Raw genomic sequence first — 25,528 nt, forward strand, 5'->3', positions numbered from 1 at the left:
TTGCTTAACTTTGTACATATGTAAGCTGTGATTTTTTTATAATATTTCACGTTAGTTAAAAATTTATGTGAACTCAAACTTACCACGTTATTCATTACAGCTTTTTGAAAGTTTGAAGATTTGCTACTCTTAGTTTGAGAGTTTTCTTTTAAAAATTCTCATCAAGTTCAAGGTTCTTAGTAGTATTATCCTCTATGTAATGGTGCCAATCTACCTTTACAAATGTATCTGCTAAATCAAACCTTAGCTGTAGGCAAACTGGTCTACCCCATAGCTTCCTTCTCTACACCTTTACTCAACTCTCTAGCTGATAATGGTCTCACCTTCTCTGCACTTACCTAAATAGACCCTTCCTTTCAAGTTCATTTAACTCACAGCTGCTTTGTGGAAACTCTCTAGGTCAGGTCAGACCTCTGTGATTTCTCCATCCCCCAACCCAGATGATTTTCTCTCCACACTACTCAGATGGCATTAAGAACCTACTACTTGTGGGGCCAGCCCCATGGCTTAGAAGTTAAGTGCACACGCTCCGCTACTGGTGGCCCGGGTCCGGATCCCAGGCGCGCACTGATTGTCCGGCCATGCTGAGGCGGCGTCCCACATATAGCAACTAAGAAGGATGTGCAACTATGACATCCAATCATCTACTGGGGCTTTGGGGAGAAAAAGGGAAAAAAAAGGAGAAGGATTGGCAATAGATGTTAGCTCAGGCCAGTCTTCCTCAGCAAAAAGAGGAGGATTGGCATGGATGTTAGCTCAGGGTGGATCTTCCTAAAAAAAAAAAAAAAAAAAAAGAACCTACTACTTGCTTATAATAAGACTTTCTGATTCCTACCTCTCTTCTGCTGGTCTGCATAGAGTAGAGATTTATTAGCATTTTTGTTAGACAGTTGATTGATAAATACAGCTCAAGACTCTATTAATAGCTATAGTTTATTATTACAAAAAGCAGAGTTGTTTTCAATGAAAAGTCCATAAATTTACTTCATGCATAGGGAAAGATTTAAGAAAAATATATAAAATGAGGAAATAAAAGCCTGAGATTTGGAATTCTATAACAGCCTTATCTTCTGAACTAAAGTCGTGTTAAGTAGGTATGGCTCTGATCATTGCATTTTAGGTGCATTGATGGAAGCAAACCTTGATGGAAGCAAACCTGTCCATGTAACCTTACTGTATTTCCTTTAGAAATGAGGAAAACTGAATAAAACGATGTGAGGAGTACAATATGACATTTTTTTTAAAGTAAGGATAATTTATAGAGACTCTCCAAGGTGAAAGTGTCAATTAACACTCAGATGCTTTCATGTTCAAGAGTACTTGACAGAAAACATATAACCAAATTGAGGAGCTCCTCTTCTGAAATGCTCCCAGGATGTTCAGCAGTGCCTTTGTACAGTAGGGCCACAGGAGCATTGATGGCAGGCTCCCGTGATGCACATTTCAGTGTACTTAATGGAGTATGTTGTAATTTTTTAAAAAATTAGATAACTCCTCATAATTAAAACTTTTTAAAAACTGAAGTGGATTTCCTAATTAGAAAATTTAAATATAGGAGGGATTAAAAATGTGACTTTATGATTTGCAAAATACTTCTATAATCCAGTTTTGTTCAAGTCTTAGATATGTTACCTACAGGTGAAACAGAGGTTCACAGGCGTTCAGTGCTTCAGGTTAGTGGTAGAATGAAGCCTTCCACTCTGATCCTTTAACTTCTTTCAATAAACTTCTCTCATTCCTGTGAAAAGGAGCTTTTATTTGTGGTGGCGTGGTGTTTTAAATCCAGGCGAGATAATTAAGTTAAGGAATAGGAAGCTCTTTGTTTATTTAAATTGCAAACAGCTAATAATTATCCTGAATTGAACAACTTTTTTCTCTCTCACTTTCTGGGAAAAAAAAAAAAAAGGAAAAAGAAACTTTCTGTGATGTTTCTTACATTTGGCACAATTTTAGATATAGAGGCTTCTCTGCTCCATCAGGGTAGATGTGTGGAGGACTCTGCCTCTAGGAGGTGAAGTAGAAAGCTGGGGAAAGGTGGCGAAATTTACTTTTTCCTCTTTATTGGCGAGTTGCTTCATACATTTGACGTACAATTCCAGGTTCCATTTTGTTGCAGTTTTATTTTCTAAGTTTCTATGTAAGGTAAAATAGTCCAATGATTGGGCATTTTAAGAATAATTTCCGATTTCAGAGAATTGCAGCACTTTTTTTTTTTTTTTTACCAGAGCACATTTAATGATGGTAAATAAATGCTACCACTCATGTGTTACCTACCAGGGTAGTTCTTGTTCAATGTGATGGTGTCCTTGTAAATCTCACCACCGGTCATTGGTTCTGTTCCAACCCAAGGGTCATGTTTTGAGTCCAGAGCTATATCTTTGACCAGAAGCCACACAGCAGATCTTAGTCATCCCGCTCTGTGGCCAGAACCACAATAATATGGAAATAGTCAAAGTGACCACCGTGCCGCTAAATAGGTAGAGCTGAGTTTTCCCAGGAAGGAAGGATGCCATTTCTAATGACTAATTTCTATAAATTATAGTCAAAACTCAAGGGACACTTTGGAATTATAATTCCAAATAATAGTACCTCATTTAAAATTGAGTTTAAAAATTCCATAAAAGTCAATTTTTATGGTATATTTTGTGGTATAGCAGAAACAATATTGAATTTGGAGTTAGAGGCCCATTTATTTAAGTATTTCTCGGACAGACTGTCTGAATCAGTATCATCAGGAATATCTACTAAAATGCAGATCCCCAAAATTCTACCCAGACTTCTTAACTTAGAATCTTTGATGGGGACCTATTTGGAAGCTGCATTCTGACCAATCACTTTAAGTGATTCTTATGTGCCCTAAAGTTCAAGATCCTCTATTCCTATGTCTGTCTCCTAAATTTTCCTTATCAATAAAGTGAAACCATAAAATATTTCAGAATTTTAAGTTTATTTAATTCCCTAGCTCTATTGATTCCATTAGTCCTTAAGTATCATATTTTTGGTCACATGGTTATTTTGCTTAAATTATTATCACCTCTATAAGTGAAAAAATTACAATATGTAAGTATAGTTAATGATTAACCTTAACAACATTGTAACCATCTTTTATTTACTTCTCTGTGCTATTTTCCATCTAAAATTTCAGAAGAATTTAGTGCTGTGTGATTTCCCTTGCTCCTGACTTTAGAACCTACAGAAAAAAATTTCTTCCCATAAAAAGTATAATATTAGTGTTACGTTATGCCCTTGGAAGAAAAAGAGATATAACGGAGATGAAGGAGATGCTCACACAATCTTAACAATCACACTGCCAACAAATCACATAATGATTCCACAGTCAAGTTTTATTTCAGCAAGATTTTGGTACTGAAGAAAAGCATTGAAAATAAAACTGGAATGATTGAAGAGTTTTGAAGAGGGATGAAGAGAATAATAAAATGAAATTATCAAGTGAATTGCTACAATCAGAGATGATGATGAAGCTTTACTCCCAAGTAAGTACCACAAGCTTTGTAAGGGCAGCAGATCCTTGTAAAATTCTGCTGAGTAGCATGTTAGCTTGATTTTTAAAAAAATATATTACTGCTTCTTTTTATCATGTTTCTTTTTCCTCCTTCCATGGTATCCTGACTGAATTGCAAGGGGAAAACACATAATTCCTTTGTAAAAATAAGGAAACTACAGTATGAATGAATTTTTTTTTTTAATACGGAGGAAGAAAGGAGGATGTAGACATGAAATCAGGTATGCCTTACATCGTTATCTGCGATAATATTTGAGGCCTGGGGACCAATCACACTGTGAGTTCTCCTGTCCCCACGTCTCAAACATCTTCGTATCTCATATACCAAAAGTTTCACACTGGAGAGATCAGATTAAAATTTTCCATCAAAGATAATACTAATGGGAAAAAATATAAAAATAGGACGTTCAGCCTGAGGCCTTTATGCAGAAGTAGAGAGGAAGAATATAATTACTTTTATCTTGGGAATAATGGGGTGTATGTAGATCAGCCAATTGTAAGAAGCACTGGCTGAACTTGAATCTTCTTTTTCCCTCCATCGTTATGGTACTGTCGCAGCCTGGAACCCTGATCTGGGGTTAGATCTGAGATTTTTAGCTTTAGTTGTCTTCCAACTCAGGACGAAATGATTTTTCTCCTTTCCTAAAATGCATAGTTAAAATATGAAAGAACTTAAATAAACTTAAAGAATAAAGAATCTGAATATACTGAAGAACATTTCAGGGTGTTTTTATCACTGCTTATATATTGGCTTATAACAACTAATTAAAAAACAAACAAAAAAACCAAATCACGGCTTATAGTGTCAGATGTCAGAAACATTCGTTTTTGAACATGGATAAACAAATAATTATAAAATATTCGTAAGAATGCATGGCATAGCAAAAATCAGCAGAGTTTAGGTAATTTTTCTTGTGTCCTTTTTAAAGGGTTCATCAATCTATTGATCTCTTTATTAGACACATGGTATTGTTGAACATGTGCCTTCTGGAAAGTATTTCCTTCTAATCCTTCTCTAATAGCTTTAAAACAGATCTCCAAGGAATGCCCTGGCTGAAAGACAGAAGTCTAGTAAAAGAACAACAAGAGAGAATTTGGGGATAAACTCTTAAGCTATAGTTTCAAATAAGTTATTAATTATTAGAAAATAATTAGTGTATAATCTGCTGATTGTGTGTATTATCTACAGGATAAGATATGACTTTTCTCCCACCCAAAAATGATTGATTGAGTTTGTCTCTACTGTTACATTATCTAATAAAAGATATTACTTATGGTAAATTTAGAACAGCTAGAACTTGAAACACCATTGTTTCATGTTCACTAAGCCATGTTGTTTGCTAGCATGAGGTATTTTTTGAGCATTAAGTTTCTGGTTATGTCATATCTAATTTTTCTAATTCCAACAGCCATTTGGAGCTTGTTCCTGATCATAGATTAGTAGAGGTGAAGTCTGTGCCTTTAGAAAAAGAATATAACCTTTCTTTGTCTAACTGCTGTAATATTTCTTCTCTTTGACATCAACAATGTCCAAAGTACTCCTATCAAGCCGCATATGGTGCAAATGGAACAAACACAAAATGATTTATGCACACTTGAGTATGTCCTATATCTTATTAAATGAAGATGAATTACGTAGTATGCAGGGACACATTCTTCCCCCTCCCAAATTCATTCTTTGTAAATTTCAAGGGCTTGGTCTTAGGTCTACTGAAAATGTGTTTTAACATATTTCCACTGTTTTTCCACTTTCTGCTCTCTGCTATATGATTGATCATTGTAGTGTTCCTGTAGGAAATCTTGATTGGATTCTGTTTTGGATAGAACCCAGCATATACAAGCTTTAGATTCTCCTTATATTACTTGTTCCTAGGTGATTTCTACTGAAAGATTTCCAATGGTGTATGTCATGTTCAAGTTATTGATATATATGACTTAACTCTCTATTTTCCTTTTGCATGTGTGTCATTTTATGAGGTCACTAATGAACTTTCTATTAAGGCACTTTGGTTAAAGCACTTTAGCACAAAGAATGGCTTTTAGGGATCAATAATTATGGTGAATAAAGTAATGCATTAATACAGAAAAGGATCATTTGTCATTAACTTCATAAATGCACACTATCTTGTGGCTTAATGGACAAACTCCCTCCAATCTATCACTCTCTAAAGTATTACTATTCATAGTCTGACTGCTGTTTTATCAGAAAGTGCCAAAGTGAAGAATTAAAGAGTTTTTAAGAAGCCAAAGAAAGGCCATGTGATCTTACCCTTGGGCCTCAGGGAAATATTTTGCATAAAATCTGTTCCCTGATGCTTTTAAGTTTAGGATTGTGAAAGTCCTTTGATTTTGCTTGTTTGATTCTGCCAATGAGCTGAAAGGTCAAATGGGAAAAAAAGACAATTAAGTAATTTGGATACTGAAAGGCTTATTGTTCCAAAACTTAAGTAGTATACATTCCACTGCTAGAGAAGTACAGTTGTTCATATTTGTGTAAAAAGAAAACCTTCAGATAAAACTGTATTACAGATAAGTAGCAATATAATTGTCAATCTATTTAGGATCTAAAGATTTAATTTTAAAGTACTTAAAAAAATTTTTTAATCTGATTCTATAATTGAAAGGTCAAAAGGTGGTCTGATGTAAGCAAGAGAAGAAGACCTCTCAAATTTTTGTAGATCAATGAACTGGATTTTCTTTTCATAACAGTTCTTGATCCTTGTGCAATAGAAAAGAGGAGATCCAGTTACTAAACCTGTTATCCAAACCTTATCTCACTATAATAATGAAGTCACCAAAGACTGGAGAAATTAACTCACTTGCTGAATTTTACATAAATAAATGATAGAACAATTCAAGTGTTTTGATTTGGAGGGAAAATCTAAAAGGCACAAAAATGAGAGGAAATTATAGATTAAACAATCCCCATATCCAAAGTAATAATACAAGCTTTGTCTCCAGTTGCTTAGAAAAATCTATCTACTACTTTCATATGTTCTGGAAAATTGTCAGTTCTTAACTGTTCAGAACAGGTAAGATATTGCCTTCTTTGTGTAATTATAAGTATGTTCTAAAATGAAAAAATAGCATTAAATTAAAATTTTCAATTTAAAAAAGTTTTTTACTGCAGAATTATTTTTTCAGGCACTAAAATATTTTGCCATTTTTTTGGTTGATATTAATATTTATTAATAATTATTGAGTATAATTTCCTTGAACCTGTGTATTATTTAGGGATAATTAATATAGCTAGAGTTTTGTCTTTTATGCGGGAAGATGCCTACATTTATTTCAATCTTAAAAAAAAATCTCTCTCAGAAAGGTTTTTAAGTTTTCTTTATATAGGTGCTTCAGACTAAAGCTTATATTTTCATATTTCACATATTTTTTTGCTACTGTGAATGGGGGTCTTTTAAAATGATTTGTCACTATTATAATCTAAATATTTAGATTATTTTTGTTTTTTCTTCATGTGCTATTGCAATTAGATGGTTCTTAATCTATTTATTTGGTTCATTGCAGCTATGTAGAATATCCTCCTGATTTCAACAAAACCTAATTGTCTAATTTTGACTAGAGGTAGTATGAGAGGAATGTGTTTCTCATCAAAGGAATTAATTACACTAAAAACTATTTGTAGGTATCCCAAAATTATTTTTTGTATATTTTTATTCGGTCACTTTGTTGCATTTTCTCATTAAATCTAAGAGTTTTATAATTAGTTCTCTTAGGTTTCCTAGGGAAACAATAATATAATATAAAAAATTATAATTTTGATCTCTTTCCAATTGAAATATATATTCATTGTTTTCTTTTCTTGTTTGTTTTTGGTACTATATAGAAATTTTAGGATAAGATTTTAGTGTTGATAGGTGACAACCTTGACTTGTTTCCAGTATGAAAGGGAGTGTCTTTGGTATTTGGCATTGCATAATTTTTCTTATAGGTTTTATTTTTTCACATTAAGGATGGCTCATTTTACTCCAAGCTTAACTTACTTTTCTCTTAATCAAAAACCTTTTCAGCATCTGAGATAGTATTATATTTTCAAATTTGACCTATTAATTTAATTATTATATAAATATTTGTTGGAATACTTACTCTCTCTTCCCCCCTTCCTTCCTTCCTTCTGTCCTTCCTTCTTCAGTAAATATTATGTGCCTGTCACAAATTACTCTTTTAATGTAAAATTTTTAATCTTTAACTATAAATAATGTTAGATGATGAAATGGAGCTTGGATTGGGTAATATTTTCTTTGAAATATTCTTCAAAAAGGTATGTGAAATACCTTTTAACTTTTTCAGAAACTGTATTCTGTAGTACATATCATAGGAACTAGCTTTGTTGTACCTGACAATTCTCCCAAAATGCAGTTAAACTTTATTTGACAAGACACAGAGAAGTCTAGTCAAACAAAAATAAAGAACTGTTTTTGTAAATTACATACTTAGTGCAGAAACTTACCTCATTTTCAGCATTATAAAAACACATTTAGTATCAGTCCACTTTAAAGCATTTTTATAAGAAAAAGAATGGGAAATAAGTTTAGATAACTAATATTGACACTTGGATAGTTTTTTTCAACTCTGGAATTCAGTTTTATGACAATTATCCTAAGCATGTTGAATTTATTTATTTATTATCTATTATTTTGGTTAAAGCAAACTACACAGAAAAATAATTTGGGGACACCTACAAGTAGTCTTTAGTGTGACTAATCCTTCTGGTGGGGAAACACTCCTCTCATAAATTACTGCTAGTCTAAATTAGGCAAATAGGCTTTGTTGGAATCAAGGGGATCGTCTACATAACTGCAATGAACCAAATAAATCGAGAGCCATCTAATTGCAATAGCACATGAAGAAAAAGCAGAGAGGATGGGTTTTGCTGGTGGCAAATGAAAACATCTTGCCTTTAGTAACCCCCCTAAGAATATTTTGTGTTTAGTTGCAATTGTAAAGTTGAAGCTGAATTAAAATTTCCTGAGTTGTTTCCCAGTTATTGTGAACCCGCCCAATAAAAAACACTTTGTTGGGGTCGGCTCCGTGGCTTAGCGATTAAGCGCTGGGGCTCCACTACTGGCGGCCTAGGTTGGGAACCCCAGGCGTGCACCGACGCACCCTTTGTCTGGCCATGCTGAGGCGGTGTCCCCCATACAGCAACTAGAAGGATGCGCAACCATGACATACAACTATCTACTGGGGCTTTGGGGAGAAAAAGGGAAAAAAAGGAGGAGGTTTGGCAATAGATGCTAGCTCTGGGCCGGTCTTCCTCAGCAAAAAGAGGAAGATTGACATGGATGTTAGCTCAGGGCTGATCTTCCTCACAAAAGGAAGAAAAAAGGCCCTGGGCCATGAAAAAAACAGTTTGTTTATTCAAGGCAGCCATAAGAAGGCACTTTAATGCATCTTATTTCTGTGATTCAAGTAGACAGAATGATTTCAGAACTAAATGAAAATAGCATGAGCAAAGAGTAATTTGATAGTTGGGTATTTTTAGAATATTAGAATGCCCTATTATCAGTGTCACCTTTAGGAAAATAATTCCATGTAGATGGATGATTTCATGGCAAATTATTATGTCGATGGCAGTTGGGATAAACTGAGGAAAGTTCTTTCTCATCTCTTCTTTACATCGTTCCTGTGGTGTAAGGACTCATTATGAAGGTATCTCACTTCTACTTTTTATTTAGGAAAAGAACAATTGCTTATCTAACTGTTTGATCCAGTATACTGAGTCCCATGTTAAAGTTTTTGGCATTACTAATATTCAAAGGAATGCAAATTTAAACAATCATGAGGATTAAAAAAGATTTTTAACATCTTTTAAATTAACATAAACATTAAAAACGATAATAGCTTCATGCTGGCAAGTTCCCAATAAAGCTGGTACATTAAATGTGAATTCACATATTTCTTGGAAACAATTTGGCGATATATATCATAACCATAGAAAAGGTACATTAAATGTGAATTCATATATTTCTTGGAAACAATTTGGCGATATATTTCATAACCATAGAAAACTTTACACTCTTTGACTCTGTAATTCTACTCTTGAGAATTTACCCTGAGAAAATTCTTCAAAAGAAGAAAAAAAAAGCTATGAGCATAAAGAAGATCATTACAACAATGATTAGAATGAAAAATACAGAATAAATTTAATACTAAAAACATGGGAATAAATAAGTAAATCAGGGTGTAGGGTAGTTGATGTCATATTATGGTGTCGTTAAGTAAAAATTATAAAATGGTTCAACATGGAAAAGTGTTTGTGATGTCAGGCTACATAGCAAAAAGTGAAAAGCAAAATTACGTATACTTGCAACCAGAAACCCAAGTCCATATGGACATGTCCTGGAGAGAAAAGTTAAAAAGTGGAAATGACTGGTTTTAGACATGTAAATTATAGATTTTTTCTTTTAAAATATATTTTAATGTTTTAAATATATGTATTGCATGTTAGTGGCTAATTAGCAATGGTTATTGATGATTTGTTGAAATATTCATGAAAATTAATCCTTTGCTGTAGTTCATAGTTTAAACCCCACCCTTTTCTTATTTAACATATGGATTCATAGCCCTGTCTCCAACATATGTAGCACTGGAGGGTTTAGTGAATCTGCTGTGAAGATGTGTGTGATCCAACACATCACTTAAGTTTGTTTAAGTGATAAAATGTTCTATGTATTTCATCCGCTTATATACATATAATTCATTGTTTTTCCAAAATGTATTTGTATTTGCTTACAACAAAATTGTGTACATAGTTACAAAAGTGGTTAAATTTTAGAGTGATAAAGTTGTAGAGCCAGGGTATATTATTTGATAAATAAAAAGATAGACAATGAAAATAACAAAATAAATTATTTATAGAATTAAATAAATATATACATACATGTACATACCTATCTAATTACATTCTGTCCTTCTCTCAGTGTACGTACAGGGTACTGAGACATTTTGGGAGCTTACAGTCATGTAGATCAGCAATTGTAAACTCAAATCCTGTGAAGAGCAGACTAGTAGCCTAAATAAACAAAGCTGTTTGCATTTCCCTTATAGTGTGTGACCCGTCCAAAGAGGGCAGCAGTGGCCCAGGTCTCGCTGATTGATGTGGGAGGATATAGGCCCAGTGTTCAAAAGAAGCCAAACAGATACCTAGAGTTTTATGTGAAAACTCTTTTTAGCGTTGAAATTAATTCATATTAAGGAAATGAAAACACTGTGGGAAAAGCAAAACACATTGATTTGCGTGTCACATCTAGCTCAGAGCAGCCAGTTTGTGACCTCTGGTTCTAGTACCAATCATTTTATTCTATTTTAGGCATGACACTCAAAGAAGTGAATTGACTTATCTAAGATCACAGCAAATTAATTACAGAGCTGCCTCTAGACTCAAGTCTCCTGAACCCTGGTTCTTTGTTTTTTCTGATGAAACAGATTTTTTTTTTTTGGCAAATAAAGAAAAACTATTTAAAATACATTTTATAAATTCCTCTCTTTTTTTTTTGTGAGGAAGATTAGCCCTGAGCTAAATTCCGATGCCAATCTTCCTCTTTTTGCCGAGGAAGATTGGCCCTGGGCTAACATCTGTGCCCATCTTCCTCTACTTTATATGGGGCGCCGCCACAGCATGGCTTGACAAGCCGTGCATCCGTGCGCGCCGGGATCTGGACCTGCGAACTCCGACTGCCAAAGCGAAGCACTTGCACTTAACTGCTGCGCCACCGGGCCAGCCCTAAATTCTTCTTTTTTAAATAAATATTTTATAAATAAATTCTTATTAAAAGGTATTTATAGCTGTGGAATATAGAGACTATTTTGTGTAGAAAATTTAATTTTAGTACGATGCTTCTAAAACTACTTTTGCACACATTTCTTAAAGCTCAAATTTCTCCTGAGAGTCAACCAACCCAACAGCAACTATCCTCTTCCTCCCACACATGTACAGGTACACACCCTGAGCGTGGAGCATCCTCCAGTATTAGTGCAAATGATTCCTCTTAAAAGGGGGTGTCATAAAGAAAGGTAGAAACTTGGTCATCTTTCTGTACCCCAAATGACATTGGCATTTAGAAACTATTTTAAATGGCATTTCCATGCTGCCTTGCTCATTTATCAGATGTCTGCTCCAAGAAGGAGGACTTCCGAATGTTGAGCTCTGCATCTTCTTGCAGTTTCAGAATAATGGATGATTCGCAATATTATTTACATTTTCACATTTCTTATGTATAATAAGTCACATTCTCTAGCCCAAGACAGTGCTTGCATTGTAATTTTTTTCTCTCATTAACATAGCATGTCTCAAAGACATTCCATTTAAAAGAATTTTTCACATATGCTAAACAATAGTTATCATAAAAAATATTTTAGCAGAAGTAAATACCTTATTCTGCGTTTCCCTTCTTTAGTCTTCTTTTTCAATCTATTCTTCTTTTTCAGTCTTAGTCCATCTAGTCAATCTTCTTCTAATCTTCAATAGGTCTTCCTAAAACATTACTTTGATTAGGTCATTCCTCTGCTCAAAAGCTTTCAGTGTTTGTCATTAGAGATTAATGTCTAAACCAATAGTTTGCAAACTATGACCACCCTGGGTACTGCAGTGAATTCAGAGGGATGTCACGGAATTTTTGTCAAAATTGAGGGAAGCACAGTGGACATCTGCCAGGCACTGTCAAAACTGCTATTTCAAGGTAGTTCATAGTTTTAATATTTGATTATGCTACAATTCCTTTTGATGATGTCTTATCTTTTCAACAGTGAGTTTTCACCAACTGCTGTGACAAAAAAGCAAGTACCACTTGGAAAACAATGTGAGACATGAAAGGAGAGTGGTGACATCCAGTCTGGTTTTGGCTCTTGAGAAATTGTGCAGTACCCGACAGGCATACACATCCCATTAGTAAATAATTATGGTTTCTTAAGAATGAAATAAAATATAATTTTTTCTTTAAATGTATGTATATTTAGTTTTCAAGTCATTACTAACTTGTTAGGATGTAAATACTTATTAAGTTCTTTGAACCTAGTTAATAAATGGAGATATTAGGTATTTCTTTTGGTTTAGAGGTGCCATGAAAAAATTACTGAGATAAAAAGGGGTCTATGAATCGAGGAGATTTGGGAATCTCTGGCTAAGTCTTCTAGCCTTGCATTCAAGGTTCTTTACATATTGCCCCAATTCTTTTAAATTTATGTTGGACCATTTCCTCATTTTAATTCTTTATTATCTCTAGAATGGTGCATTCATTGTCTCTTGATCATAGTTTATCCAGCCAGTACTTTGCATATTTACTTCCCAACCTGCACTTTTGTCCGTATGCTGTCCGCATGTGGCAGTGTAATTTGTTGAGGTATTAATTTGTGTTTTGTTATCTCTTTTCCCTTCCCTTGTCCAAACAGCTTCTCAGGCATTTGCAGATCCTTGAATAAAGGGGAGAGGGGGTGTCTTCTTGTCAGAAAATAGAAGCTGTTGATAGACAAGCTACTTTTCTGATTTTATTTGATTTAGAAGACCAAAGTCCTTGAGAGATTTATGTTTGGAATTGGGGGAGGGCAAGAAGGAGACTGTGTTGGGGGTGGAAAAAAATAGGGAAAAGGAGAGTATAGTAGCTCTCTAGGGCCACTGCAACAAATTAACACAAGTGGGTGGCTTGAAACAACAGAAATTTATTCTCCTACAGTTCTGGATACCAGAAGTCCAGAATTAAAGTGTCAGCAGGGTTGGTTCCTTCTGGAGGCCCAGAGGGAGCATCTGTTCCCTGCCCCTCTCCTTGCTTCTGATGGGTGCTGGCAGTCCTTGGCATCCCTTGGCTGGCAGACACATCACTGCCATCTTTGCTTCCATCTTCACCTGATATTGTCCTGTCTGTCTCTGTGTCCTCTCCTCTTCTTGTAAGGACACTTGCACTGGATTTAGGGCCCACCCTAAACCCAAGATGGTTTCATCTCAACATCCTTAACTAATTACATCTGCAAAGACCCTATTTCCAAATAAAGTCACATTCTGAGGTTCTGGGTAGACACGGATATTGAGGGGATACTATTCAACTCAATACAGAGAGTAACACCAAGACTGGGCATGGAAGGAGATTGGCAGGTAAAGAATACTGGGGACGTATACTTCCTCCCTGGCTGTGCCAGCATGGGTGGGAATGTGTGAAAAGAGAATGAAGGGGTTCCTATTTCACCACATAGGAGAAAACTTAGGTAGCAGGGCTCTGACATACACCAAGATTCTCCTGCCCAAAGTTGGCACAGAATCAGTAGTCACCTGCCTTCAAGGGACCATATAGGCTTGGATCATATTTGATTTAAATAAAGTAATTTCAAAATCTTTGCACATCCAAGCGTGTAAAACATAATGTGTCACTATAACCACACTTTTTCCACCCGTTCTCCAAGACTGAGCTCAAATTCTTTCTCTCTGAAAACTCAGGCTAAAGTTCTTCTTTTCTTCTTTGTGGTAATTATGACTTTCTTTTGATAATTAATCCTGTGTTGCCTCATATTATTTTTTCCTCTCAAAGTATTTGCATTTTAAGCATGTGAAACTATTATCATTTCACATCTTTATATTGTTTTCCTTACTATATTAGATTTTAGCTCCTTTAAAGAAGGGACTCTGTTTTATATATCTTGGTAGCTGTCACAATTCTTATCATCATGTGCTCAATAGATATGGATTTAATTTTATTTATTGCTTTTACCTTTTGTTCCTGGTGTTCATACCTCTCCCTATTTCTTCTTTAGTATATTTTAAATATATATTTTAAAACGTGGTAGTATCTGGTATTTTTCCAATGCAAACAAATTCTTTGAGTTTTTATAAGACTTCAGCGGCAAATATTCTTTATTATTTCAACCAATCCATCCCAAGATAAATGGCAAGTGAAAAAAGTAGGTTTTGTTTTCTGAGTCCTTTGGCATTTCAGGTGCACCAAGATTGCTTCCTTTCGTGTTGAGCAGCGTTGCTAACCAACCTTGGCAGTTTCTCAGTTTCACAATCTAGTTTGGTTTATCAGAAGGATGTGGCAATGAGCTTTGAGTAAGTGGGAGATGAATTACAATCTGCTATACAAACAAATCCTGTGGGACTCAGTAGATGTTCTTATGGAGATGCTCTGATCCACTTGATTTCTTTTCCCTTGTGTGTAATTTTTATATCATATTGGAACTGGAAATAATACAAAACTTAGGAAAAAATTTAATCTCAAAATACTTCAGGCGTTTTCAAAGAAAACTCAATTAGTGTGCCATGTCTAGGACAAAGGAGCATGTTCATTTCCTTCTGTTTGATGAGAAAGAGTGACAGACTTAAACACAAAATGAGAACTCCTGGTATCAGTGAAATTTTTCTTCTGTTCCAGAACATTCTATGCCCAGAGTGGCTTTGACTAGATTCCAGGAAATCTATAAGTCGTGTTCTATGAGAAGACTGTCAGTTTTCAGATCTAGTGTTATCTTTGACTTGACAGATATTTTTTGTTTAAATCTGAGACACTTAAGAGTCAGTAGTATCCTTATTAAATACCTGATTGCATTTATTTAACTGCACTTACTCCAAATGATTATTATTAAAAATATCTGAGGCTGGCCCCATGGTGTAGTGGTTAAGTTTGGTGTGCTCTGCTTCAGTGGCCTGAGTTCGCAGGTTCAGATCCCAAGTGTGGACCTACACCACTCGTCAGCAATACTGTGACAGCGACCCACATACAAAATAGAGGAAGATTGGCACAGATGTTAGCTCAGGGCTAATCTTCCTCAAGCAAAAAAAAAAAAAAATGAAGAAGATTGGCAACAGATGTTAGCTCAGAGTGAATCTTCCTCACCAAAAAAAACACAAAAATATCTTTAATCAACTTATACAGAAAAGAAATATCTTAGATTTTCTTGCCAAATTATACATTCTTTGCCACAAAAAGAAAGAAGTATTTTTGCTTCTAATCCTAATGTGAAAAGCTATTTCTCCCTTAAATTGGAAAAGTGAATCTATTTCTGTACAATTTATTGATTTTTTTTTTTTTTTGTGAGGAAGATCAACCCTGAGCTAACATCCAATGCCACTCCTTCTCTTTTTTGCTGAGGAAGATTGGCCCTGGGCTAACATCAGTGCCCATCTTCCTCTACTTTATATATGGGATGCCGCCACAGCATGGCTTGACAAGCCGTGAGTTGGTGTGAGCCCAGGATCTGAACTGGCGAATCCCAGGCCGCCAAAGCAGAGCACGTGCACTTAACTACTGTGCCACCGGCCAGCCCCTTTACTGACTTTTTTTGATGTAATGACCTCCCTTAATTTCTTTTTTTTTTTTTTTTTTTTTAAGATTTTATTTATTTTATTTTTTCCCCCCAAAGCCCCAGTGGATAGCCGTGTGTCGTAGCTGCACATCCTTCTAGTTGCTGCATGTGGGACTCGGCCTCAGGATGAACGGAGAAGTGGTGCCTCGATGCGCACCCGGGATCCGAACCCAGGCCGCCAGCATCGCAGCGCGCGCACTTAACCACCAAGCCACAGGGCCGGCCCGACCTCCCTTAATTTCTGCTCCCAGCTATGCAGTCTGTACAGCTGAATCTTTGAACCTCTACCTCTAGATGAGCAGTGCCACAGCTTTGAATTGGTGGCTGGCATTGAAGATTTGATAATTTTACATGAAATTTGTCTCCTCTTTAAAAGTTGAGAAATCCAAAATTGCGTGGTCTACATTCCCAAAAAGCATCAATCTGATAGAGCTTACCCCTTTAGACAGCTTCCGAAATAAATCATGTACTTAGTCTAGGACTCTAGGATCCTTTCTGCTAGGCTTGCTCTGGCCTAGAGCAGCCAGGAAGACTTTCGTTTTGTTCCTAAGAACAGCTAGGCCTTGAGGACCCTGGTTTTAGTAGTGGTTTCTGTCTTAATGATCTTAATGACATCTTAATAATGTGTCTGGTCTTTTAGTTCCTGTCTTTGTACTCCCATGATACCCCATTCTGGCTACTGAGCTCTGTGTCCACTTGGAGCTCTGTGATGCCCTGACTCCTGATCTCTGTATTTGGCTTATTTTAGACCCCTCTTCCTCTTCCCCAGCTGCACTCTGCCTCATAATGATTTTTAGATTAGTTTCTATTTTGTGCCTATAATTTTATCCTGAAACTCAGCTAAACTTACAGAGGGGATGAGAAAAATGGAACCCAAAGAAAGGCAACAAGTGAGAGCACAAATTAGAAGGGTATGAGACAGAGTCCCCAAATTCAGAAGGATTGGGTGGGTGTGGAAGAGGCCCACATGAAAACAATAGTGATCTTCTCACTGGTGTGGGCATTGCTGGCTCTCCATGGCTTCCACAACCTCTGCGGGGCCTTCTTTCATTTGCCCAGAGACTACATGATTTCCTTCTGGTTAGCCTGCAGAACACATGAAAACTCTAGAACCATTTGTGTTGGGTCCAATGTTTGCCTTAGAGAAGGTGCCAGGATGGGTGTGCTTCCAAAAGAAGTTCTCAGCTGCATATTCCTCCTGGTATATTTCCACCAGTGTTATTATTGCATGTGAAATTACCACTCAGCTATGAAAACAGAGTGATCATTCTGTAAATGTAGAAATTCTTGTCACACAGCTCTTTCTCTCTGGTTCTCAGAGACCAAGCATTTTCTGCCACCTTTAGAACTTTGTCTGAAAAGAGTTTGAAAAAAAACAGGGGCTCATTGTCCATCATAATATTGAGTTATGCAACAGAGAGTTGGTCTTACCTGGAATCAGCCTAGCATTTACATGGTGGCAGCTCTAAGAGATAGCATGTGCAAAGTGCCTTGACCCCTTCTTTGGACCTCCACCTAAGTCTGTTATGTTTTGGATATTCTCCTTCCTCCTGGCTGGATTCTTACCATCTGAGGCTGACTCACGATCCTGAGCACTGCTAATTCTTCAGTGGGGGAGGTTGGTCCCCAGGTTTAGACTTCCCCCATCTGCTGTGAACTACTGTGTTGTACCTAGCTGGGTCAAAGGATTTAACAATCTTCATGTCCCTAGGTCTTGTGTTCTTGTTTAGAATTAGCAGAGAGGGAGTGCATAATGCAATGGCATTGACTATGGAAAAGTGACAATGATTTGAAGAATGGATGGAGATAGGTAAAGATTTGGAAGTGGGGAAATAAAAGAGGACTCTATACTGTGTGCGTGAAATGAAAAGTGTTAATATATAGGACTTTGTTTCAAATTGTCACTTTTGTAATTATATATTTAGTTTAGTATAAACACAAATGATTAACTGTGAAGCCTAATGGAATTTCTTACATTCACTCACTGAGTCTTGTTAAATGTTCCAGATTGGCATGTCCTGGACCAGGGCCCACTCCTGCTCCTGAGGAAATATTTGTTGCGCATAAAATACTGAGAAGTACTAAATAAAGAGAAGTAATAACTGAAGTTATGAAAGTGTTGATAATCTGACTTTTTTTTCATCTCATCCTTTCTTCTCTTCCTTCATAAGGTTTAGAGCTTGCACAAATTGAATGCAACTGAGTTTAATGGCCAACATTGAAAATTTCAATAAAAATAAATAGTCCCGATGTCTGTCTTCTTTTGAAAAAACTGGAAGCTGTAGCAATGTGTGGTCCACATTTCCAGGCTCTTAGTGCGCCCCTTTTAGGACGAGGCGTGTGCTTTCATGTCCTGAACACCACAGCTCTGGGCACTGCTGTTGTCTCACAAATTGTTCTTACATCTGGTTGGCTTCACTTGCGTATGTGACTTGCCAAGCCCGCGTAGGCATTTGAGAGCCCACCTCTTTTAGTTGTGTTAGCCTTCTATTCTCCCAGACAGCCTCATGGTGCCTTTTACTTATGTGATACAGTTATTGCGGAAAACAAGAGCATCCTTAATATAGTAATACCCAGAACCTCCAAACTCTGGTAATCTTCTAGGAAGAGGAATCTGGAGCCCAAGACCCCAACTTTTTCTCTGATCTTTCCATGCTCCAGTGACTGGTATGACCACTGAGGTGACTGAGCACAGGGCACACTGCCCCCCCTTAGTGGGCACTTGCCTCCCTGGCCACTTTCGTGGACTTGAATCCTAATGTTAACTTTTTCTTAATACAACTGAGAAAACCGGAGCCTCTCAAACCTCTTACTCAATGTGAGAAATAACTAAGAAAAGTAGATGCAGCAAAGAGGAAATCTAAACATTCTTGACTACAGGATATAGCTTTCTGCTTGGAGATAACAGGTCTCGTCAGATTCCATATAAAGTGATAATCAACTCCTGTTTTCTGAGAGCTTACCATCTGCCAGTCTGTATATTAGAGCGATATTGATTGATTGATTCATTTTCATTAAATCTTTACAAAAATCTTATAAGGCAATGATATTTACTCCCATTTGCCAACTGGGAAACTGAGATTAAGAAGCAAAATAACTAGCAATACATCAGACAGGTTATTAACCCAAAAGTTGGGCTTTTGCCCAAGATCTGATCCTGTAGCAGGCACTTTTCTTATTTGGTGTACTGAGAAAAGTGTCAGCGTAACCCTTTCCCTTCTTTGCTACAAGCTTATTTCCTCCAGAATGACAACTTCTTAACATCTGTTCCCCAGCTCACCAGCCTTGGTACGTTGAAATCCAGAATGGATGATGTTGCACTCTTCTTATCTTTCGAGTTGTGTTTTCTAGATTAAGATGCACCCTTTTTGATAGCTCCTTGGGTGAATATTCCAACCCCATCTACAGGAGATTGGCCTTGTATGGTCCTGATAGCTTAAAACTGCTGTGTTGGCCTTCACATTGTGGTAATTGCATTTAGGCTGAAGTGTATGGGAAGTGTTTCCTCACAGGGTCCAGAGTGGGAGAAGGTAAGTCTGCCCGTCCCATGTGAGAAACCTGGGGGGCTGCAAGGGAATGTGACCTATGTTGGAGGAGGGACAAGCCTTGGTTGCTGAGTCATGGAGATATCAAGGCCCAAGATGCTAGGACCGGCTGCAGGGCTGGTGTCTGGGCCTCCTGATTGCTAGTCTTGTCCTCTGTCTGTTACATTATTCCTTCTTTATACACATAGATGCCACCCAGAGACTGGTTGTAGGGAAGTCTCTAGATTAAAATTAAAATAACCATCATGCATAAAAAAGATTGAAATTATTAAGAAATAACTTGGTATTTGAGCATGCAGGAGACCTTTATAGCTAAAGGTCGTGCTTACTTCACTGCACAAGTGGAATAAGCTTGTTAGATGGGGAATTATACCTCTTACTCAGGGTGGCAGAGATGAAAGATTTAAATGGCCTTTAAAAAATATTGCTTTCCCATTCTCACAGGAAACATTTGTCAAATGGCTATTGCTCTTATGTTAGTAAACTATAGTGAGCAAAAAAAGAGCAAATAATTTGCATATTAGAAAGATTATGAATCAATGGGTAGCAAATAAATACCACGTGGTATATATTTATCTTGTGGCTATTCCTCGGCATCTGTTCCCATTTCCAATCAATACCCCAATTTTCCTGGGAAGGATTTGAATTTCCCTGATTCTAGATACTACCTTTCAAACTTTTCCACTGCAGTTCACAGACAAAAAAAGAAATCACATCACTACCCACAAACACCTATACTTTTATATAAAACTAAGCAAGTTTCAACAAAAAATATTACTAATGGTGATGTACTCTGATATTTCTATTTCTATTCCGTATTAGTCTATTCTCTTAAAAAAATGCTTACAGTCCATCGTATTGAGTGTATGGCCCACAAATGAGATATTATTTACAGTTTGAAAATTACTCATCTAATTCAGTATGATTTGAGTGTGATTGAATTGACCTCAGGAGTGGCCAAATTGCTTGCAATAGAGATCCACTGAGGGATGGGTAAATAACCCAGACAGAGCCAACAAATTGGAAGGCAAGTTTTGCCGGGACATGAGGATGTAAGTTTCATAAACCCACAGGCATTTGCTGCCATCAAGGGAGAGTGTGTTGCAGTGGTCACCGTGTGGAGCCCGAGGCTGATGCTTTCACTGCAGAGAAACGGATCCTGGGGGTGATGTTGGAGTCACTGTATCATGTCACTGTATCAGTCCTATTTCTAGACAGTTCCGTTATGTAAGCCAATAAATTCCTTATATTGTTAGGCAATCTCACAGGATGAAAATTTAAATTTGTAATTTATAATTTTATCTACTACTTTCCCTTTGATTATAAAAGGATATGACTTTTCAAGGATCTAAGTTATGGTTGGGAATTACTCACAGGAGCTGGGATTAAATGATCCATTTCAATTCACTGCTTGCCTCAGTGAATTCTGGATCAAAATTCAGCTCCATGACATTGACAGCTTAAGCTCCTGAAGAGGAAGCTATTCTCCAATGACTCACTCCTGGGAGAAGGGAGAGCTCTGTTCTGAGTGCAGAGGTCACATCTATTTGGAATGAAGGTGATGCCACACTGGGCATCCATCGTGGACAGTTCAAGAAGATTGTCTGTGTGCTTCTGAAGACTAATGGCAGTAATTGAGGGAACAAAGGGTATGATCCTTCAGCTCCAGGAAGGGGAGCGGTTGATGGCATAAAGAGACACATACCCAGTGCCATGATAAGGCTGTTGAATGGATTACAGATCTGCAAGAGGCACCCTAGCTAACAAGTAGTTAGTGACCCTTTAAGGCTTAGGACACTAGAAAGTTACAAAGGAGGAGGATGAGCTGCTTTGTGTGGATGGATGAAGTAACTAAACCTAAATGTTACTTTGTGTTCCAAGTTTGGTGCAACAAAGTTTAGATATAACATACATAGTTTTGACTTCTACCAACACAGAACAGTGTAATTGAACTTGCTGATTTAGGTTGTGAAGTGAAAATTACTTTCAAAATCTGAAAGCCATGCTGGGAGTGAAGATACTGAGACGCTGGACCCAATACTTACTCGTTCAAAATCTTTAGTTCAATTCGGTCTTTAATAAACCACTCAGATACATCTATTTATAAGAAGAGTGTGCTTCTCTTCTAGAGTCTTCTGGGAAAGTAGCACAAGATATGGAAATCATGCTTGAATTAGAAGTTCTGGTTTTGCTTCTTACTGTCTTTGTGACACTTAGGGACTCCTTATATTGCCATCTAGGAAGTGAGGATAATACCAGTACCTGTTCTACTGATTTCATTGAGGTCATTATGGCAATTAGATGGAAAATGCAGGTAAAAATGCTTTGAAAACTGTAAAGTGCTGTATAAATATATGAAATTATTTATCTACATTTATAAAAAGAAAACTTGCCCTGCTTTTTTTCAGTATTAAAAAATAAATTAAACTAGTTATTAAAGAGGGCCAGAAATTAAAAAGTGTCTCAATTTTACAAATTCAATATCCCTGATTCTATCTGATAATATAAGTATGTTATGATATTTTTGTTTTTAGGTGACTTTGTAATTAATCTTGACAACTAATTATTGAAAGTGTTAAGAGAGTCAAAGCTCCTTCAAGGGTGCTACAACCTTTGAAATCAATTGAATGAATTAAATGAAACCAATAGGTGTTTTCATCTATTCTTCTATTCAATGTGCAATCACATCACCTTAGTCATCCAATGATGTTAGAAATAGAAAGGATTTTAGAGATCACTAATCCAATCTCATCATTTTGCAGATCAAAAAACTAATGTTAGGGCATTGAATAATTTGTCTAAAGATACAGTACTAATTTTTGAGAGAGCTAGAACTGATAGGTGGATTTTTTGTTCCCAGTATGATATTTTTCTCAATGATCCATGTTGATTTTCAGGGGAAAACAATGTCCTATCTACAGTGGTTTTAATTCTTGAGTTCCTCAAACCTAAATGCATATATTGTTCTACTGTCAGAGAAGTAGCTGAGTTACAGAATTAGGCGCTGTCAGAGAAGGGGTGGAATGACACCTTCTGTGTACACCAGTTGTCACAGAACTGGTGATCATAGGACTAGGGAGATAAGTCCCGTGAGATTACGGCTGATCATAAAGGCACTTTCAATCTCAGAACAAAGTAGTTAGAAAAATTATGGTATCACTCCTTTTTTTTTTTTTTTTTAATTTTTTGTTTATTGCAGTAACATTGGTTTATAACATTGTAAAAATTTCAGGTGTACATCATTATACTTCTATTTCTGCAGAGATTACATCATGTTCACCACCAAAATGCTAACTACAACCCATCACCACATACATGTACCGAATTATCCCTTTCACCCTCCTCCCTCCCCCCTTCCCTTCTGGTAACCACCAATCCAATCTTTGTCCCTATGTGTTTGTTTATTGTTGTTATTATCTACTACTTAATGAAGGAAATCATACGGTATTTGACCTTCTCCCTCTGACTTATTTCACTTTGCATAATACCCTCAATGTCCATCCATGTTGTCACAAATGACTGGATTTCATCGTTTCTTATGGCTGAGTAGTATTCCATTGTGTATATATACCACATCTTCTTTATCCATTCGTCCCTTGATGGGCACTTAGGTTGCTTCCAAGTCTTGGCTATTGTGAATGATGCTGCAATGAACACAGGGGTGCATGTACCTTTACAAATTGGTGTTTTCAAGTTCTTTGGGTAAATACCCAATAGTGGAATAGCTGGATCATATGGTAGTTCTATCCTTGATTTTTTGAGGACTCTCCATACTGTTTTCCATAGTGGCTGCACCAGTTTGCACTCCCACCAGCAGTGTATGAGAGTTCCCTTCTCTCCACATCCTCTCCAACATATGTTGTTTCCTGTCTTGTTAATTATAGCCATTCTGATGGGCATGAGGTGATATCTCATTGTAGTTTTGATTTGCATTTCCCTGATAGTGATTTTGAACATCTTTTCACGTGTCTGTTGGCCATCTGTATATCTTCTTTGGAGAAATGTCTGTTCAGGTCTTTTGCCCATTTTTTAATTGGGTTGTTAGTTTTTTTGTTGTTGAGATGCATGAGTTCTTTATATATTTTGGAGATTAAGCCCTTATCAGATGTATGGTTTGCAAATATCTTCTCCCAATTGTTAGGTTGTCTTTTCGTTTTGTTGATGGTTTCCTTTGCTGTGCAGAAGCTTTTTAGTTTGATGTAGTCCCATTTGTTTATTTTTTCTATTGTTTCTCTTGCCCTGTCAGACGTGGTGTTTGAAAAGATGTTGCTAAGACCGATGTCGAAGAGCGTATTGCCTATGTTTTCTTCTAGAAGTTTCACAGTTTCAGGTCTTACATTCAAGTCTTTAATCCATTTGGAGTTAATTTTTGTGTATGGTGTAAGGTAAGGGTCTACTTTCATTTTTTTGCATGTGGCTATCCAGTTTTCCCAACACCGTTTGTTGAAGAGACTTTCTTTTCCCCATTGTATGTTCTTGGCTCCTTAGTCAAAGATTAGCTGTCCATAGATGTGTGGGTTTACTTCTGGGCTTTCGATTCTATTCCATTGATCTGTGTGTCTGTTTTCGTGCCAGTACCTTGCTGTTTTGGTTGCTATAGCTTTGTAGTATATTTTGAAATCAGGGAGTGTGATAGCTCCAGCTTTGTTCTTTTTTCTCAGGATTCTTTTAGCTATTCATGGTCTTTTGTTGTTCCATATAAATTTGAGGATTCTTTGTTCTATTTCTGTGAAGAATGTTGTTGGAACTTTGATAGGGATTGCATTGAATCTATAGATGGCTTTAGGAAGTATGGACATCTTAACTATGTTAATTCTTCCAATCCAAGAGCACGGAATATCTTTCCATTTCTTTGTGTCTTCGTCAATTTCCTTCAGAAATGTTTTATAGTTCTCCGTGTACAGATCTTTCACCTCTTTGGTTAAGTTATTCCTAGGTATTTTATTTTTTTTGTTGCAATTGTAAATGGGATGGTATTCTTAATTTCTCTTTCTGCTACTTCATTGTTAGTGTACAGAAATGCAACTGATTTTTGTATGTTGATTTTGTATCCTGCAACTTTACCATATTCGTTTATTACTTCTAAAAGTTTTCTGGTGGATTCTTTAGGGTTTTCTATATATAAAATCATGTCATCTGCAAATAGTGACAGTTTCACTTCTTCCTTTCCAATTTGGATCCCTTTTATTTCTTTCTCTTGCCTGATTACTCTGGCTAGGACTTCCAGTACTATGTTAAATAGGAGTGGTGACCATGGGCATCCTTGTCTGGTTCCTGTTCTTAGAGGGATAGGTTTCAGTTTTTCACCATTGAGGATGATATTAGCTGTGGATTTCTCATATATGGCCTTTATTATGTTGAGGTACTTTCCTTCTATACCCATTTTATTCAGAGTTTTTATCATAAATGGATGCTGTATCTTGTCAAATGCTTTCTCTGCATCTATTGAGATGATCATGTGATTTTTACTCTTCATTTTATTAATGTGGTGTATCACGTTGATTGATTTGGGAATGTTAAACCATCCCTGCATACCTGGAATGAATCCCACTTGATCATGGTGTATAATCTTTTTAACGTATTGTTGTATGCGATTTGCTAGTATTTTGTTGAGGATTTTCGCATCGATGTTCATCAGTGATATTGGCCTGTAATTTTCTTTTTTTGTGTTGTCCTTGTCTGGTTTTGGTATCAGGGTAATGTCAGCTTCGGAGAATGAGTGAGGAGCTTCCCCTCTCCTCAATTTTTTGGAAGAGTTTGAGAAGGATAGGTATTAAGTCTTCTTTGAATGTTTGGTAGAATTCCCCAGGGAAGCCGTCTGGGCCTGGACTTTTATTTTTGGGGAGGTTTTTGATTACTGTTTCGATCTCCTTACTGGTGATTGGTCTATTCAAATTCTCTACTTCTTCTTGATCCAGTTTTGGAAGGTTGTATGATTCTAAGAATTTATCCATTTCTTCCAGATTGTCGAATTGGTTGGCATATAGCTTTTCATAGTATTCTCTTATAATCTTTTGTATTTCTGAGGTGTCTGTTGTAACCTCTCCTATTTCATTTCTGATTTTACTTATTTGTGCCTTCTCTCTTTTTTTCTTGGTGAGTCTAGCTAAAGGTTTGTCTATTTTGTTGATCTTTTCAAAGAACCAGCTCTTGGTTT

The sequence above is a fragment of the Ceratotherium simum genome, chromosome 12 (assembly GCF_057802395.1).
Source record: "Ceratotherium simum simum isolate JZ-2026a chromosome 12, ASM5780239v1, whole genome shotgun sequence".
NCBI lineage: Eukaryota > Metazoa > Chordata > Mammalia > Perissodactyla > Rhinocerotidae > Ceratotherium > Ceratotherium simum.